Source organism: Agelaius phoeniceus, chromosome Z (assembly GCF_051311805.1).
Source record: "Agelaius phoeniceus isolate bAgePho1 chromosome Z, bAgePho1.hap1, whole genome shotgun sequence".
NCBI classification, from domain to species: domain Eukaryota; kingdom Metazoa; phylum Chordata; class Aves; order Passeriformes; family Icteridae; genus Agelaius; species Agelaius phoeniceus.
Genome location: NC_135303.1, coordinates 42,228,257 through 42,246,620, shown reverse-complemented (window position 1 = coordinate 42,246,620; position 18,364 = coordinate 42,228,257). Strand labels below are relative to the sequence as shown.

Below are 18,364 nucleotides of genomic sequence, written 5' to 3'. Positions count from 1 at the left end.
GGGGTTGTCTGACTCCTGAGCACGACCCAGCAGTTCACCTTGTTGAACCACTGCCATGGCTTAAGCCCAGTAGAAATTAAGCACCCGCAGCAGCTCACTCACACCCCCCACTATTTCCACCTTGGTGGAACACCACCTCACAATTGATCCTGGCCTATTGATCCAGATCCCTCTCCAGAGTCTTCTTACCCTCCAGCAAATCAACACTCCTGGCCTATTTAGTGTCATTGTGAACATACTGTGCACTTGATCCCATTGTCTGGGTCCTCACTAATGATATTAAAGATGTTACATAATGTTTGTCAACTCTCTAAAGCTATTTATCTTTTTGTCTTTATTTATCTGGTAAAAAAACCTGTACTAATGTGAAGTCATGTTCTGGCTTTGAGTCTTCATTGTTCTTGTCCCACTTGTCAGTGGCAATTCTAATTACAGCACTTAATGGAAATCACTTTTAGGCAGCCACAGTCAGTTGATATTGAGATTGCTCATTTTCTTGGTTCATAGGTGTAAGTGGGAAGAGTAATGCATGACACTTAATTGATAAACATACTGCTGGTTTTAGACAAATTATTTTAAAAAGCATTTAGTTACAGTAGTCAATGGACAAATAATGAATTCTGCATTTATGTGGCATTTTGGATGTAACTTGGCCTTGTCTGCTGAGTGAAAATCAAGACTTTTCAGAAACATATACAGATAATTAAAAACCCAGACGTAACTAAAAGTAATTAATATTGTGTGTATGGACACTAGGAGGAAATTCAGTTTGCACAGATACATAAAGCTCAAGTTTCCTGAGGTACTTCTGCAATATTGAAAGGCTTAAACATGGCTTCCAAACTAAGCAAAAACCTCCACATAGCTGATGTTTAACTGCTGCTTTTTTTTAATGTGAAGTTAATACTTTGGTTAATAATTCCTCATTGCATAGTAATTGTGATACTTAATTCTTAAGAAAAAAATAATTTGTTTCTCTTGGCCCTGTTTGTCTTGCCAGCCCTTTCTTTTTACACTTTGACCATCTCTCGCTGCTCAGTCTGTAATTTGTGTCCAGGTTTATCCTACTCTAATCTCTCTGCTTCTCATTGTCATCTCACTTTCAACTTTTTGTGTGTTGGTGGGACTGTCTCCTCTTTTAAACTTTCTTGTATTTTCCATTGTCTGGCAATAGACTAGGTAAGATAGCTTTTAAGAGCAGCCCTAGTTGCTCAATTAGCTATGATCAAGTTGCATTTTCTTTGATTTGTGGAACTGCTGCAGACACATCTTGTTGCAGATAGGAACTAGGTAGATTGTAGTGTAAATCTAATTTAAAAGGCAGTGTTTAGAGAACTTTCCTGTTACTATCAAGTGTTACCAGGCATAAGTGAACAAACACTTTGATAGACTCTAATGGAGATAATCCAGCTACTCCTTTATAAGGTGAGAGGTACCCTTGCCTCCTGATGATAACCAAACTCGGAAAACTGCAAAGTCTGATTGTACTGGAGCTTCTCCAGGAAGTGGCTGGAATGTCTAGCACATGCAGAATGCTATGTCTGTTTTTGGGTCTGTGACTTAAATGAACTTTTATTCAACTTGAACAACTTGAGCTTAAATGTCTTATGCAGGTTATCTTCCTCAAGGTACGTAGTTTTTCCAGTTACGTAGCTGATGACAAAGATGATGCAGAGTGTTGGTGACTCTAACAACAAACAGATTGTTGTCTGTGATGTTGTATGTATGGAACAGGGAATGAAGCAAATTCATGACCTGATTAGCAGTGTCTTTTTGCAAAAATTCTTTGAGGGTTAAAAGCAAGCAAAAGACATACTTCAGTGTTTGACCATAAACTGGGACATTGGAGAGGCAGGAAAAATTGGAAAGTTATCTGAGGCTTATGTCTGATCTCAGGTGACATTTCATCTTCCTGATTTTTCCCTGAGGAACCCTTATCTCCCATAATCTGTGCATTGATGGTGAGCCCTACTTTATGTGGAAATCCCAAGGTGTTTGTGGCAAGTGTTACATCCATAAAACTTCATGTTGTATGGGTTTTCAGCAAGTGGATAACAACATTGTAGCGAGCCAAATCTGAAAGATAGCAATGCAAAGATTGGAAGTCAAGTACAGTTACTGGGGAGGAACACAAGAAATTCATAGGGTATGGAAACACAGAAGTCAGAATAAACAGAATATCCTGAGTTGGAAGGGACCCACAAGGATCATAGAAGTTTAGCTCTTCTTGTTGCACAGGACCAGCTTTGAGAGTCACAACGACATGCCTGAGAGTGTTGTGCAAGCACTTCTTTAGCTCCAGCAGACTTGATGCTTTGACCGTGTCCTTGCAGAGGAATCTTTTTCTAATATCCAGCCTAAACCTTCTTTGACCTTCATGCCATTTCCTCAGGTCCTGTCACTGGTCACCACTGAAGAAAGATCACTGCCTGCCCCTCATCTTCCCCTCAGGAGGAAGTTGTAACTGCAGTGAGGTCTGCCCTCAGTCTCCTCTTCTCCAGGCTGAGCAGACCAAGTGACCTCAGCCAGTCCTCAAAAGGCTTCCCCTCCAGACCCTTCATCTTCTTTGTTGCCCTCCAATAGCTTTATATCTTTTTTTTTTTTTGTATTGTTATGCCCAAAACTGCACACAGGACTTGAGGTGAGGCTGCACCAGTGCAGAGCAGAGTGGGACAATCTCTAACAACTTAGAGGCGAAAGCCATTTTTTTCAACACTGAAGGAAAGTGGAGTGCTTTAGTTGGGAAATGCCAGTTGAAGGTTAAGTTCCATCTCTTGCTTGAAGCTGAAACAAATTTTCATAGTTTGCTGTATACATGTTGCATTGAATGTGATATTATATATAATATATATATTATTATATGATAATAATAGCTTGTGATAGAAGATGGAAACTATTGAAGGAATGTTTAGTTTGAGATGCACAAAATGATCAGGTGTCAATGATTGCTGGAGCCATTTGTCATCTTCATTAATGACGTGGACTATGTGACATGATCATCAAGTTTGCTGATGGTAGAGAACTGGAGAGAGTGGCTAATACACCAGATGAGTTCAGAGAGACCCAGACTAGCTGGAGAAATGGTCTGACAGGAAGCTTATGAAGCTCAACACGGGAAAATGCCATGTCCTGCACCTGGCAGAAATAACTCCATGCATCAGCACAAGCTAGGGACTGAGAGGCTTGAAAACAGCTTGGCAGAGAAGGACATGGGAGTGCTGATTTGTGCCAATCAGCCTACCAAACATCAGTTTGATAGTGAGCAGTGACATGCTTTTGGTGAAGAAAGCCATTGCTGCACTGTTAGCAGGTTGAGGAAGGTGATCCTTCTCTTCTACACAGCACCAGAAAGGCTGTCTGGAGTGCAGAGCACAATTTTGGTCTCTCCAGTATAAGTCATGGGTATGCTAGAGCAAGTCTGGCTTAGAGCTTAGGGATGATGGTGGGACTGCAGCATCCTTCACTCAAGGAGGCACTGAGAGCTGCAAATGTGCCTGGAGAAGGCTCTGAGGGATCCCGTTAATGTGTGTGAGTACCTGATTGTTTGGGGGAGTGAAGGGTGTGAGGTCCAGGACTCATCTCAGTGGTGCTGTGTGACAAGATGAAAAGCAGCAAGGACAAATTCAAGTGAAAGACTGTAATTTTAAAGCAAATAAGACTCTCATGGCTGAATATTGAAACAGGCATTCTGGAGAGTTTGTGGAAGCTCTGTCCTTGGAGACAGGAAAAACTGGCTGGTCCTTAGCAACCTAATCGAGTTACCCCACTTTGAGCCAGGCATTTGGAGTAGCTGACCTCCAGAGGTGCCTTCCAACCTTTGCTAAATGATGATTTTTTTTGTGTGTGAAAGATGACACTGAGGCAGCTGTTTGGACTATTACAGAGCAATAAACTAAGAAAGGCTGCGTGGAGCTGTAAGTTTTGTGTGTTGCTTGTTTTAAACAAGATGAAATTTACCTGATACCATGTAAGCATAAGGCTTAAATTTAGATAATCCTTAGGGGAAGTAATATTAAAAAAAAAACAGGAGGTGATTTTTTTATATACTAAGATTGTGGTTGGATGAGTTTCTGTATTACAGGCTTGATAAATGGGGAAAGCAAAACAGTGCAGGACCAGAAATCTGAGAGTGGTAACAGTTTGGGAGAAAACCAATAATGTTGAAGGCAATTAAGGCAGGTCAATTCTTTAATAGGGGAGTTAGGAGGATGAGACGCAGACTATTTGGGGTAAACATTAAGGTATTAGTGTCCCTGAATGATTTACCAGAATGCAAGAAACCTAAGCCTAAAGACTGTCTAGTGTTAATTTAAAGGAGGGGAATCATGACAGTGGTGGATGATGTACTTATGTTGAGAAGAGGGAAGATAGTACAATAGATGCATTTTGATTTTAAAGCCCACTTGTCACATCTCTTGGAGTGGTTTGTGTGGAAGGGGAAGATAGAAGGCTCTAAGATTTGGAGTGTGTAATATGGAAATGAAATGGGTTGGGTTAGTGGAGCTCTTATAGGGCAAAAAAGCATCCTGCTTTGTATGTGAGCTGGAGTGGAAGATGATTAGTGGGATGTGGAAAAATATCTTTTGTCAGCTTTTGTCAGGATACAAAGATTTTAAAGAAGTTGATATTTTACATGAATTGTTTCCATAAAAGAACAAATTTTAATTAAGGTGGATGAGTAGAATGAGATGATAAATTACTCTAAAAATTGTAATCTAAAAATTCTGTCCTAGCTGCTCTATGACATACTGAGCATATAACTAGTTTTACTGGCTTACTAGAGCACCCTTCAGTATTTCTGTCCATCACCCCCTGAGAATGGTGTAATGGTAAATAGTGGTGTCACAATTCATTAGGATTTTTAAATTGCTTTTTAACTGAAATAAAATACCGTAATTTTGACACATTTAATACTGGTTTTACATTTTACTGAAGACTACTGTTTAAAATAAATTATTGATTACTTTATTGTGAGAGATGTTTTCCTATAGACTAAAAAAATTTCATTTTGCTAATTGCAAGGTGACTTGTTCTACATTTTCTTATATACATTACTTTTAATAGTAGGTGTGAGGTACATATTGAAGACTATGTCTTCTCATAAGTAGTCTGGGTGAATTCATACCCTGAATCAAATTATTTCAGTTTCAGCATGTAGAAAGAAAGTCTTATACTATCCTTTGGACAACTAAGGTAAAAAACATTCTTACAAGTGTAAACTTGTAAGATAGAAAGCTGATGGGATGCATTGTACTAAGTGAAAGATTAGGACTTGCCAGTGCTACTTTCCTGAGGAATTGCTTTATTTCTTATGGCAGTTTTTTGAACACCTGGTGCTTCCAATGGACTAGTCTTTTTTCATTAAAGTAGTAGGATAACTAACAACCTATCTTTGCCCATTTGTGCTGGTAGCTGATCTGATCAGGTTTCGACCACTTGAGTTCCAGTCTTAGAAATACCACTTTGCAAACTAAAGATTGTTTTGTTTTCTTCCCCCTCTGTTGATAGGGCTCATCTTGGATTTAGTCCATGACAAGGAAATCTGTAAATGAAGTTAACGATTCACTTTTATGTTCACAGCTGTCCTATTCTTGTTAAGCACTTGCCTTGATCTTGATTCAATTTGCCCATGTTGTAGTGATTTCCCAGATGACTGCTGCTTTGGTTTAATAATAGGTAGTATGCTGCACCTTATTTTATGAAGCGGAAGTGTCACTTGTCTGGTCATATTCATACATTGTTAAAATATTCAAGCTGATGAAAACCAGGTATTGGTCCATGTACTGTGCTGTTATGGAGCAAATATCCCATGTTTTATATTGAAACACTTGGAGTTAAAAATTGGATCAAAATTGAGTTCAAAATTGTTACTTCACTCTTCCTTTTAAGCATTTTTAAGAGATAATACACATGTTTTATGCCTACATTTCTGAGAAGATCTTTTGTGCAGATTGTGTAGTGGTAAGGGCAGTAAACTTTTTGACAGTACAAACCAAGTATTGTGGGGTTTTTGTAGACGTAAGACAGATAAAATTTGTGAAGTTAGTTTTTCTGGTTTGTACTGTCAGAAATGTAAAAAAAAATTACCCTTCCGAAATGCAGTCAAACATAATGTTGAGTGTAGAAGTGTTATTTTAGCTTAACATTTTCTTTCAAAGCATTTTTGTTTTTATGTAATTGCTTCCTTCAGTTTCTGATGTTTCATACAGGAGACTTATTCAATCTTTCCAAGGTATTTGCAGAATGAGGGCAGTGACCCTCTCACTGACAATTGTGTAGAGCAGACAAGATGTACAGCTTTTTTATTATCCCAGCTGTGGGTAATGTGGTCCCAGACTGTGTGTTCAAACTTGTGTGAATTGGTATTTTAGTGTCTTTTTCAGCAGTATGCTGTTTTGTACTCTGGAAACACTTGTTGCTGAGTTAATGAAATAAAAATCAGACTGTCATACACTGGAAATAAAGAAAAAATGTTGGCATGGAACCCTGCAGTATGGTTGTTAATATAGTTCCTGATGAGCCCTTAACATAATTCTGCTACTGGCAGTTAATTGTTTTGGAAGTTTTGAGGGAGAAGAAACTGGAAAAAGCTGTGCAAAAGGAGCAGCCTGGGGTTTGTAGGATGCACAGTATGTAATGTTTAGCAAATCATGTTGTCATTTAAACTTGTGCCTTATGAAATAATTGAGGCTGAGCTAGTTTAATCTTAACAGGTTTTCAAAATAAAAGTCAGAAAACCAAATTGAATAGTCTCAAAATAAAATGGTTCTAAAGCTTTGTGTTTTAGAAGCTCCCAAACATTGATGGGTTGATCCTGTACTAAAAGCTGTTGTCTGTGGTTGGTTTTTTCTGGCCCAGAGTTATGGCCATCCCCTGGAGGTGCTTTCATAAACAAAATACGAATTGTGTTGGATGCAGCAGTTCTCTAAACTTGCACAGTACTTGCTGCAAGGAGTTCCAAAAACATCTGTTTCTATGCCTTAGTGAATCTTGATTTGATGCTCCAGGGGATAATCCAAATCCCTTCCTTCTATTATACCTTTCTAAACATTTCTGCCATTCTAATCTGCCTTTAGTGAGCGTGCGGCTATGTGGTGACTCAGATCAGCAAGCAAGTTTTTTCTGTGGGGTAGTTCCCTGTTTGATCAGCAGGCTGGTCCAATTTGTCTTGTGGTGCTGCCTGTTTTATAGCCACAAGTGGGCTGAGGGTGTGGGAAAGCAGAATCAGGGAATAAACTGCTATTTTGATGGCAGACTGCAGATAGACTACAAGGAAAAACAGTGTGTTTATTTTAATGTTTAGCATGGTGCAGTAATGGATGTGTTGTAGGCATCTTGCTATGTCTTTGTTAACTCCATTCAACTTGATGAATTGTGAACAAAGATTTGGTCAGTAAAAGGGTTCCTATTGCTTCAGGTTCAGGCACAGCCTATTGTATGGCTGTTTGTTTCTCACTTTATCCTGAGGGAATGGGAGGGGAGCTGGAGAGGAAGTGTGTTTGCTGGCTTTAAGCTGAGGTCTCTAGTGTTTGCTCTTTCTTACTCCTAAAAGATAAGGTCAGGGTTTTTTCTACTTGAAACTGTTTAACAGATTCAAAAGCATTTTCAATTCCCCCCATTCAATTCTCCCCTGTTTTAGAAAAGACTGTATCAAGTTGTGGGTTGCAGGTACTGAATGTGACTTAATGGTAATACTTGGAAAATGCTGGCTAAAGAACTTCAGTAGTGCATGGAGTTTTTAAGTTTGAAATGGCAAATAGCACTAGATAGGACTTAACTGTTCTATATTTCATGATTTTTGTCCTTATTCTTAGCCACTGATTGAATGACTCCAAAATTGAAAAAGCAAATTGGTATTTGGTTTTTGAGAACACTCGCCTTCTGAAAAATAACAATGGTCACAATCTAGGTTTGTTCTTGATCAATTCCAGTTCAAGGCCTCTAATTTGACCCTTTCTTTTTTTTTTTTGAAAAGTTTTGAGCTTCTTTGAGCTTAACGTTTTTTTCTAATTTCTCTTCCTCTCCACTACCTATTGTGATTTCAGTGCATTACATTGTAAGGTCCCTTTCATTTTGTCTGTGGAGGTTATGTGTAGGACAGGAGAAAATATGCATTGGAATTGAATGAAGTGTTTTATTTGCCTTGTACACTCAACTGGCATGTGATGAAGCTCAACTGTAACATGCTTTTCAACATAAACCCCTAGCATGCAAAAGGCAGGTTTGCATTTTTTGTTTTCAGTTTTTTTCAGGTTTTGCAGGCATGCACAAACCTATGACTGTTTTTCTGCTGGCAGACAGCCACAAGAAGTCTCTGCTACAAAATGCATACCTGAATCACACCTGCCATGTTTTTCTTTCAGACTCCTAAACTTCCCCCTATCTCTGAACATTTTATCCAGGCCAACTGACTTGTTACATGTTTTTAATTACATTAGAGTTTCCCCTTAAGTCCTTTTCTTGTTGTCCGCAGCTCCCTGTTTCTGCTCCTCCCTCTTGTTGGATCTGAAGGTTGTGTAGCCATGAGGCTGGTGAGTGGGTGGATTGACTTGCCATGTGTCCGTGTGGCTGTTGAATTGGATGTGAGCAGATAACAAAAGTGGAGGATGGGAAGGAATGCCTCTCTGAGAGCAGTGACTGTCTGGTGCAATGGTTTGACCAGGCCAGCAGCTGAGCAAGGGTGCCTGGCACTGGCATATTTCTATAAGCTGATGTCTTCCTTTCAGTCAAGAAAGGTCAAAGAGGGATATGCCTCAAGTATTACTGCAAGAGTCACTTTTGAACACTGGCATTGTTTTCTGTTACTGATTAACTGAAGTTAGCTTTTTCTGGCAGATAAGGAGCAACCTCTAATGGAGTGAGTGCTGTGAGGGAAAACTGTGATGTGGAGTTGGTTGTGGGACAGTTTTAGGGGCCTCACCCAAATTTGTGGTCAGCTCAGCTCTTCTGGAATCCTGCTGAAGCATGAGGTGGAGGGAGACCCTATTCCTGCTCTTCTCCTGTGATCTTGGCAGCACATTCAGAGCCTCCTTGAACATACTCCAGAGCTTTGTGCAGCCTTCCATAGGATGCCTGAACTTCAATTTGGCAGAAGACAATCTGAAGTGGAAGAAAATAAAATCCAGATTTAGCTTTCAGTTGGCTGAGTGATTTGAAGCAGTATTGTGTGTGCATCAATACTGGCACGATGTCTTGCTTGGCTGCTATCGATGGCAGCACAGCAGAAGGATTACTGGGGGACCTTTGCTGCCTGTGAAGCAGCATGATTATCTTGCTGCATCCTTTCAAGCTTGCTAGGTTGAACTGATGAAATTCTATAATTACATATTGAGTAATAGTTATGTGGTGGTTTATGAATCTCAGCTAGTTCACTGTGGGATCAGACAGTTGTCAGCACAGGACATCCCAGAAAAAGAGGAGAAAGGGGGAAAGAGGGAGTGCCTCTGAGCAGTAGCCTGCAGTTAAACTGGTTCAGCTACATTATAAAGCTCCTCTCAAGGGGAAGAAAGGTTTAAAACAAGACCAAGGTGTTTAATTCTTGCTTTAACAATAATTCTTTCAGTTTACTAAGAGACTAGTGGCCACAGGTGATTCTGGGTTTTCTGTTTGTTCTGTCTTTCAGTTTTTAAAGCTCTCTGATGTCTATGAGGTTCGTAAAAAGAGTAATAGTGTAGTAGGCCTCCACAGTAATGCAGCAGTAGTATTTCTGTGGGCTTAAATCTGGACAGAGAAGTATAAGAAATAGATACTTGATAATAGTATGTTATTTGTATCATTGCAGAGTCCTCTTGTGTTTCTCTGCCTCCATGTTTTGCTTCCTGATGGGATCTACTAGAGCCAATCCCTCCCACCTTCACATGCAGACAAAAACCTGCACATATATATTTATTATACAAAATGTAATTATAGTCATAGATATTTATTATATAATACTATATATAGAAAAAATATTTTTCACATAGGAAACATAGCAACATATGGAGTCATAGAATAGTTTAGGTTGGAAAAGCTCTCCAAGATCATCAAGTCCAACTGTTAACTGAACATTGCCATGTCCACCACTAAACCGTGTCCATAAGTCCCATATCTACACACCTTTTAACTATCTCCAAGTTTGGTAACTCTGCCACTTCCTTGGACAGCCCATTCCAATGCTTGCTAAGCCTTTTAATGAAGAAATTTTTCCTAATATTTGATGTAAACTTAGCCCAGTGCTGCAACTTGAGGCCCTTCCTCTTGTCTTGTCACTTGTTGCTGGGACCAGAGACTGACCCCCATGTCACTACATTCTCCTTTCAGGGACTTGTAGAGAATGATAAAGTCACCTCTAAGTTTCCTTTTCTCCAGGATGAACACCCCCGCCTCCCTCAGTCTCTTCTCATCAGACTTGTGTTCCAAGCCGTTCTCCAGCTCCTTTGCCCTTCTCTGGACACACTCTAGCACCTCAGTGTACTTCTTGTGGTGAGGGACCCAGAACTGAACACAGCACTCATGGCACAGCCTCACCACCGTACAGGGGGACAATCACTGCCCTGGTCCTGCTGGCCGCACTATTGCTGGTGCAGGCCAGGACACCATTGGCCTTCTTGGCCCCCATGGACACACTGCTGGCTCATGATCAGCCACTGTCGATCAGCACTCCCAGATCCTTCACCTCTGGGCTGATTTCCAGCCCCTCCCTCCCCAGCCTGCAGCTCTGCAGGGGTTGTTGTCACCCAAGTGCAGGACCTCATACAATTGGCCTTGGCCAATCAATCCAGGCTGTCCAGATCCCTCCAGCAGATCAGCTTGGTGTCATCTGCAAACTTACCGACAGTGCACTCAATCCCCTCATCCTGATAATTGATAGAGATATTAGGACTCAAGCTGATACTGAGCCCTGGGGAACACCACTGATGACTGGACGCTAATTGGATTTAACTGCATTCCCCACCATTCTCTGGCCTGGCCATCCAACCAGTTGTTAACCCAGCAAAGAGTGCATCTGTCCAAGACATGGGGAGCCAGTTTCTGCCGGGAGAATGCTGTGGGAAATGGTTTCAGTGGCCTTACTGAGCCAAGGTATACAGTATCCATGGCTCTTCCCTCATGTACCAAGTGGGTCACCTTGTCACAGAAGGTGATGAGGTTGGTCAAATAGGACCTGCCTTTCCTAAACCTATGCAGATCCTCAGGTTGTCCTGTACATGCCATATGATGGCACTCATAATCTGCATCAGAACCTTCCCTGGTGCTGAGGTCAGGCTGACAAGCCTGAAGTTAGTTCCCCGGATCCTCCTTCCAACCTTTCTTGCAGATGGCTGTCAGTTAGGTAGCCTCCAGTAAACTGGGGCTTCCCTCATGAGCCAGGACTGCTGCTAAGTGATCGAAAGAGGCTTGGTGTGCACTTCTTGAGCTCCCTCTGTTGCCTTGCATGGATCCCATCCGGCCCCAGACACTTGTACGTCTAAGGTTTGTCCCAGGTTATGAGGCCTTCATTCTGCTCCCTATTCCTTTCTTTTCACTCAGGGACCTTGTTACCTGGAGAATAACTGGTTTCACTATTAGAAACTGAAATGAAGAAGACAGTATCTGAGCCTTTCCATATAATTTCCCAGTACGTTTCCTCTGCATCCAGTAAAGGATGGAGGTTCTCCTCAGCTCTCCTCTTGTTGCTAATGTGTTTATGTGTACATTTTATTGTCTTCTATGGCAGTAGCAAGATCAAGTTCTAGTTGTGTTCTGGCCCATCTAGTTTTCTCTGTCCATAACTTAATGACACCAGAGCTGCTTGCATTGTTTTTCAAAGGTCATAAACTCTCCTTTTCATCCTGAGTTCCAGCCAAAGCTCCTTCTTTAGCCAGGTCGTTCATCTTCTTTGCCTTGTCTTTTGGCACATGGGGATAGCCTGCTGGCTGTGCCTTTAGGATTTCCTTCTTGAATGTGAGGATAGCCTCCCAAGGTACTCTGTTGAGCAATCTCCTAAACAGGCCAAAATCTGCCCTCTGGAAGTGGCAGCTTTGCTGACCCTTCCTACTTTTCCAAGAATTAGAAACTCCATCATTTTGTGATTCCTGAACTGCAGCCAGCCTCCAATCACCCCAGCATCCACCAGTCCTCAGATCACAAACAAAAGATCCAGTGGGGGGGCCCCCCAATGGGCTCATTCAGCTTCCTGACACCATCGGTATCTTCTGCACCCTCCAGGAACCTCCTAGACTGTTTCTTCTTTGCTCTACTGTATTCCCAGCAGACATCTGTGAAATTGAAGTCCCCATGAGAAAAAGGGCTAATGATTATGAGACTTCTCCCAGCTGCTTGTAGAATGATAATCTGTCTCTTTTTCCTGGTTGGGTGGTCTATAGCTAACTCCCACCTGTGTTTCTGCCTTTTTGGCCTATTACCTTGATTACTGCCCCATAAACACTTAACCCTATCATCACCATCATTAAACTCTAGACAACCAAAACAGTCTCTAACATACTGGCTACCCCACCATCTCTCTATTCCTCCTTATCCCTTGTGAAGGGTTTATAGCCAGCTATTGTAGCACTTGAGTTGTTCCAGTGTCCTTCCATGGTGATGGCTATGTCATAGTATTCCAGCTGCGCAGTGGCTTCCAGCTCCTCCTGTTTGTGGCCTATGCTGCATGCATTGGTGTAGATGCACTTCAGGTGGACAATTAGTTCTGCCACCTTTTTTTGGAGGTTTGTGACAGTTTTCAAAGACTTCTGTTGTTTCTAGGACATCAGTAACTCTTGTGTCTTTGCTGCAACAAAGATCTCAATCCCCCACCTCCACTGAGATGGCCAGCTGACAGACCTCACTAGCATGCTGTCCCTTAAATACTGACAGTGTCCCCAAGCTTTTTTCTACCATGCCTCATATTTATCCCTTTCTCCTTTAAATTACTTTAAAGCTCCTACAATGAGCTGTGATAATACCATGCAAAAATCCCTTCCCCCTCTTTGAGACAGGTATACCCCATCTGTTGCCAGTAGTCCATGGTGTCACATAAACCAATCGTGGATCAAGAAACCCAATGACACCAGCTGATGACACCAGTTACAGAGCCAGGTATTATATTCTGCTTGATCTTCCTGTGATTTCTTCTCTCATGCTTCTTTGCAACTGGAAGGATATAGGAGAAACTGTTTGTGTTCTGATCCCATAACCAGTTGTCCCAAGGACATTATTCTGCGTACATTATTTTCCATATAGAAGTCCTATTTCTGTATAAAAAAGATTCTTGGTTACCTAATTTTAAAAGGATCAGATGACTGTATAAAAAGTTACTGCTGTGAGATACTTTTTTGTTAGCTGTCTATGACTTCTTATATGGAACTGTCTTTATAATATTACATTAAGGGTAGGATTTTATGTCTGCTAATATTAGTCTTGGTGAAGCAATGATGCTGTTAACACTGTCATGAATTTAGGGGTTGTCTGTAATACTTTTTGAAATCCTCCAGTCTTTTTCAGTTTTATTTAATGTACTGACCAGTGTGGTATACCAGTAGCAAATGTCATTGTTTTTTCGTTTGTGGATAAAGGTACCAACTTTTGGGAGTGTTTTAATTATATATATATGGTTAAATGTATAGCTATATAGATAGGTGTATTTCATTATATATATATAATATGTGAAGTGAAGAAGATAAGAGGAGCTCGTCCTTTTTACCTTTCTGTTACCAAAAGGAGAATAATCTCACATTTTCTTATTCCTGTTTAGGATGAGACCTTATGCCCTCTATTCCATAGCAGACCAACACTCCACAAAGACCTGTTTGAGGTGTTTCAGATCACTAAAAATTCAGAAGTAGAAGCAGGAAAAAAGTCCCTTTCAGAAGTAGTAATCTGCTACCTTATCTTGATGGTCTGTGAAACCACAGTCTTCAAAGAATGTCATAAGTGCTTTCTGCATCTTGTTTTGCTGTCTGGCAATATTTAAGTATCTGTTACAAATTTCTCACCAAGATTTACTTATCTCCCTCCAGCAGGATAGTTCTTTAGTTAAACTAGCTGCTGAGGGAAGGTTGACATGAGGGAATAAAGACTATTGAGCTTTTTTCAGCTGTGTTTAAAATGTGTATATCTGAGAGACCCAGCAGCTTGTCTGCTGTAGCAAGGTTTTTAGTTGTGCTAGAAGATATGGTGAGGGACTTTTTACAAGGTCACGTAGCGATAAGAGAAGGGGGAGTAGCTTCAAACTGGTGGAGTAGGTTAGATTAGATATTGAGAAGAAATTCTTTACTGTGAGGGAAGTGAGGCACTGGAACAGGTTGCCCAGAGAAGCTGTGGATGCCACATCCCTGGAAATATTCAAGGACAGGTTGAGCAGGGCTGTTGGCCACCTAATTTAGTGGAAGATGTCCCTGCCCATGACAGAGCATTGGAACTAGATGGCCCTAAGGTCCCTTACAGCCCCAGTCATTCTGTGATAATACTCTTCTGCCCTTTATGAGCTGGGAGAGGAAGTGTTGTCTTGGCCTTTTTCTTTTGGTTGCATAATTTGGTACAGATTAACAAGAATTCATTCTGAACAGTGATAACTTGTCAGGATTTTGTGTTTGGAGACTTTTTTCCCCTCTGCTGAGAGGAAATCTGGGGTGCGGGCTTCTATGGGTTAATTATTATTGTGATAAGCAACCAAGTTAGAGAAGATTTTGCTAGTGCTTTTTCCATGATGCTGGATAGTGAAACTACAGCTCTTGGCATGATTCCCATATGGCTGCTTTTTCTTTTTTCTTTCCTCATCTATGTATGCCAGTACCAGACTGTATAAAAAATTTCAGTTTCACTACCTAGGGACTTCAGGCTGATTAATTTAATAAATGTGGGTGCCAAAGTGCTTAAATATAACCTGGCTACGTTTGCACATGTTATCTGTAAGTGATTACGAACACTGCTCTGCCAGCAGCTGTTTCAGAGTTCAGAGGTCATTGGAGGTTTTGACTGCTTGGAACTAATATCAGTGCAAAATAACTTATATTGAGAAAGGATTGCTTGGCCTTATGATTTTGAACTGTGTGTGTTATACATGCAGAGTAATGTAGAAATTAAGATCTTTGCAATCACAATGTATGCCTGAGAGAACTGAACCAGCATAAGCACAAGTTAGTGCTCAAAACCACCAACTTCATCTTACTTCTCTTGGAGACTTTGGTACATATACTGTAGCAGATTTACTTAAAATGTACTTGAATCAACAGTGTTAATGAATCTTAAATTTAGTTTATTATTTTGACTTTCATGTTACATGTTAGCCTGAATTTCAATACTGTAACTTTTTAATGGTTGGCCTGTTTCTCTGGTAGGTTGTCAATTTAATTCTTTCTCAGAATATGCCACTTCACAAATAGTCCCCAGTGTAAAATGATCTGGTTTACTATTAATTTGCTGTTTGGTACATGGACTCTAGCAGAGCACCATAGTTACTTTAGTGTCATAATACCTCAGTGCTTTCAAAAGGACAGGCTGCCCCTTTTGTGCAGTGTTATGAATAGCACATGAACTGAAGTCTTACTTAAGATAGAATGTTAGGGACAGGCTTCCAGTTGCTGTCAAAACTGTATGGTGCTTCAGAGCTGAATGGATTGTCTACTGCATCTTATTTGTGTGTTTTGCAAGGTTTCTCTCTCTCTCTCTTTCTGTCTTTTACTGTAATTCAGTCGCCCTCATAATACTGTGTCAGCATTGTTTGTAATAGGTTGCCTTGCAAGAGTCTGCAGTTTTTTCACTTCATGCTTATTCACCACAGTCCTGCCTCAGAGCTGTCTTTGCAACTTAGTACACTGACACTTCCTTATAGTATTTCCTGTTCGTCATGGCTTTTGTTGCTGTACAAAGCTCTATGCATTGATAGTTTTTTTTTTAGTCCCTTGCGTTACCTACTTTTTGACCCTCCTGGTCAAAGATGCATTCTTGACACTCTTCCTTTTTATTGGCACAAAAGGCCTTATTTCCTGTTTTGTTTTTGAACATTGCAAGGAAAATTTCTGCCTGGGGTAGCTATCTGAATTACTGCTTTTTTTACCCCTTTGGTCTGACCATCCCTTGTCAGTTAAACGGTCAGCAAGACTATTTCAATTTACCTCCAAAGAGCCTAGGCCTGGACTCAAAAACAGCACTAGGACATAATCTGCTTTGTTCTTCTGTCTTCTTGGTCAACCCACTGTTTATTTTCTGTAACATTATGCTCATGATGTCTAGCCAGTCACCTGCCTAAAGGCAAACATGCTGGCTGGGGCTGATTAGGTATCAAATGCCACTGTCCCACATCAGGGGGAAAAAAAAAAAAAATCGAGAGATCTACTGGAATCTTGTCTCTTACTGGATCTTCTTCATAGTTCAGTAATTTTACTTGGTGAAGATGAGAATTGATATCATTAGATACATATTGCAAGAAAATAGTCTTTCAGTCTGACTGCTCTGCATGGTAGAGAATTGCAGTATGCAGTAGATATGTTAATTTGCAAATTTTGTTTCTGCGGACACTTGTCCTTCAGTTATTTGTGTATATGTATTTTCTTGATGCAAATTCGATTGTATACTGGCCCATTGTTACAAGGTAGTTTACCACAGAAAACCAAAGGAAATGAAGCCTCTGTGAATAAAAGAAATTGGACCCAGAAAGATTTGAAATATACCCAAAAAATGTGATTAAAACACATTAGGTTAGATATTGGTACCAAAAAAAGATGTATTTTATATGTAATAGTAAAAGAGGCAAAGAGAAAGGAAGAGGAAAGAAAGAAAAAGAAGTGTGTATGTGGGGTGGGGGGACAGGGGGGGAGTGACAGGGGTTAGATGGAAGCATGTCACCCATCTGAGGGTCCCAAAGACATCCCATTGCTCCCCTCTTTCTGATCTTCTTGGCATGAGGGTCCCCTGTTGCCGCCACCACACGCCCAAGAGTTCAGAATTCCGTGGGTTCATCCCCGCTTTGGGCAGGTGGGAGCGCCCAGGTGCCCCCCTGGCAGGGGCCCAGTTTGACGCTGCCCCTTGCAACACTGAGGGTCTGTGGCATCGCCTGCAGTGCTCTGGTGCAGGGTCTGGGTGGGACCCCTTTGCTGGGGCCTTTGATGGCCGTGACGCCCCCTCTGCTGTGGAGAAGCTTTTCCCGGGGTGAAGGGACCCCTCAGGTATCGCCTCTGCCCAGCGGAGGGTGGGCGGTCACTGCCTCTCACCAGAGGGTTCCAACAGGCACCCAAAACCTCTCCTTCCCCCACCCTTTGGTGCCAGGGTCTGTGGGGGCTTGGGGCTGCCATCTCCTCCCTGAAGGTCCTAAGCTTGATTGCTGTGTGAATGTATTCTTCTCTCCGCAGACCTGAACTTACTGTGTTTTATCTCCATCAGCGAGCAGTTGGCTGCCTCGGTCAGAAGCTCTGTTCAGGGTGTGGTGGTCTTCTCTGCAGTTTTTGTAACACAGTTTCACTATATAAGTGAAAGTCCTTCACGAAGATATTTAGGCCATAAATTAAAACATTTAGTCTCCAATATCCATCAATCTTTTGGAATTAAATTTTGTGTTCATTTACCCCAGAGTGTAGGATTAAACATTCATTTTAGTGAGTTTGTGATGTTATTGCCAACACATTTTAATATTCATTGTGGCAGTTAGGGACATGGTTTAGCTGTGGACTTGGTGTAGTGCTGGGTTTACAGTGTGACTTGATGATCTTAAATGTCTTTTTCAAAACCTAAATGATTCTGATTCATTGCTGAAATACCGGAAACTATTTGAAATTGTGTGTAGAAGTTTATCTATGGTTCTGACCTAGCCTGGTGTCAGGATTTTTATGCTACAGTGAATTGATCCTTAATCTTTTCTTGAAGTTGTTAACAAACTGATCAGTAGGATCAACTATTACCACTGTTTCAGTTTGCTCTGAATTTTGCATAACTTGATGCAGGAAAAAGCACCTGAGCCTTTCACTTGTTTTTTATTCTTATTTTGTTATAATACTATATTATAAATGACAATACTATATTGGCTTTTGCATTTATATATTAGCTTTTGCATGTTGCTATTAATCAGAACGAACTATTTTGATATGGTACAATATATACTTACTTTTAACTGCTTTTGGCATAGTATAATCTCTGTTTATGTAGGCACCATATAGCTTCTTTAAATAGTAGTGTTATATACATATATATATATACACATATGTATGTATATATGTGTGTATATAAAATTTCTTAGACCATAGCCTAATAGAGGCTGTAGGATGTTAAAGTGCTTTTTCATGTAACTAACTCAGCAAATGGTCTAAAATAGTGAATTTCCCACATTCAGGGCCTATCTTATCTGAAAGACAATGTAACTCAGGCAAAAGCCAGAACACCGAGAAAAGAGAATTTATTGACCCTTGTTATCAGG

The 18,364-nt window shown here is 40.8% G+C and overlaps 1 protein-coding gene across 1 annotated transcript in view; it reads left to right on the top strand.

Annotated features, from left to right (window-relative positions):
• Positions 1-18,364, top strand: part of UGCG (UDP-glucose ceramide glucosyltransferase) — a 36,196-nt gene that overhangs the window by 5,704 nt on the left and 12,128 nt on the right. The gene's annotated exons all lie outside the window — the stretch shown is intronic.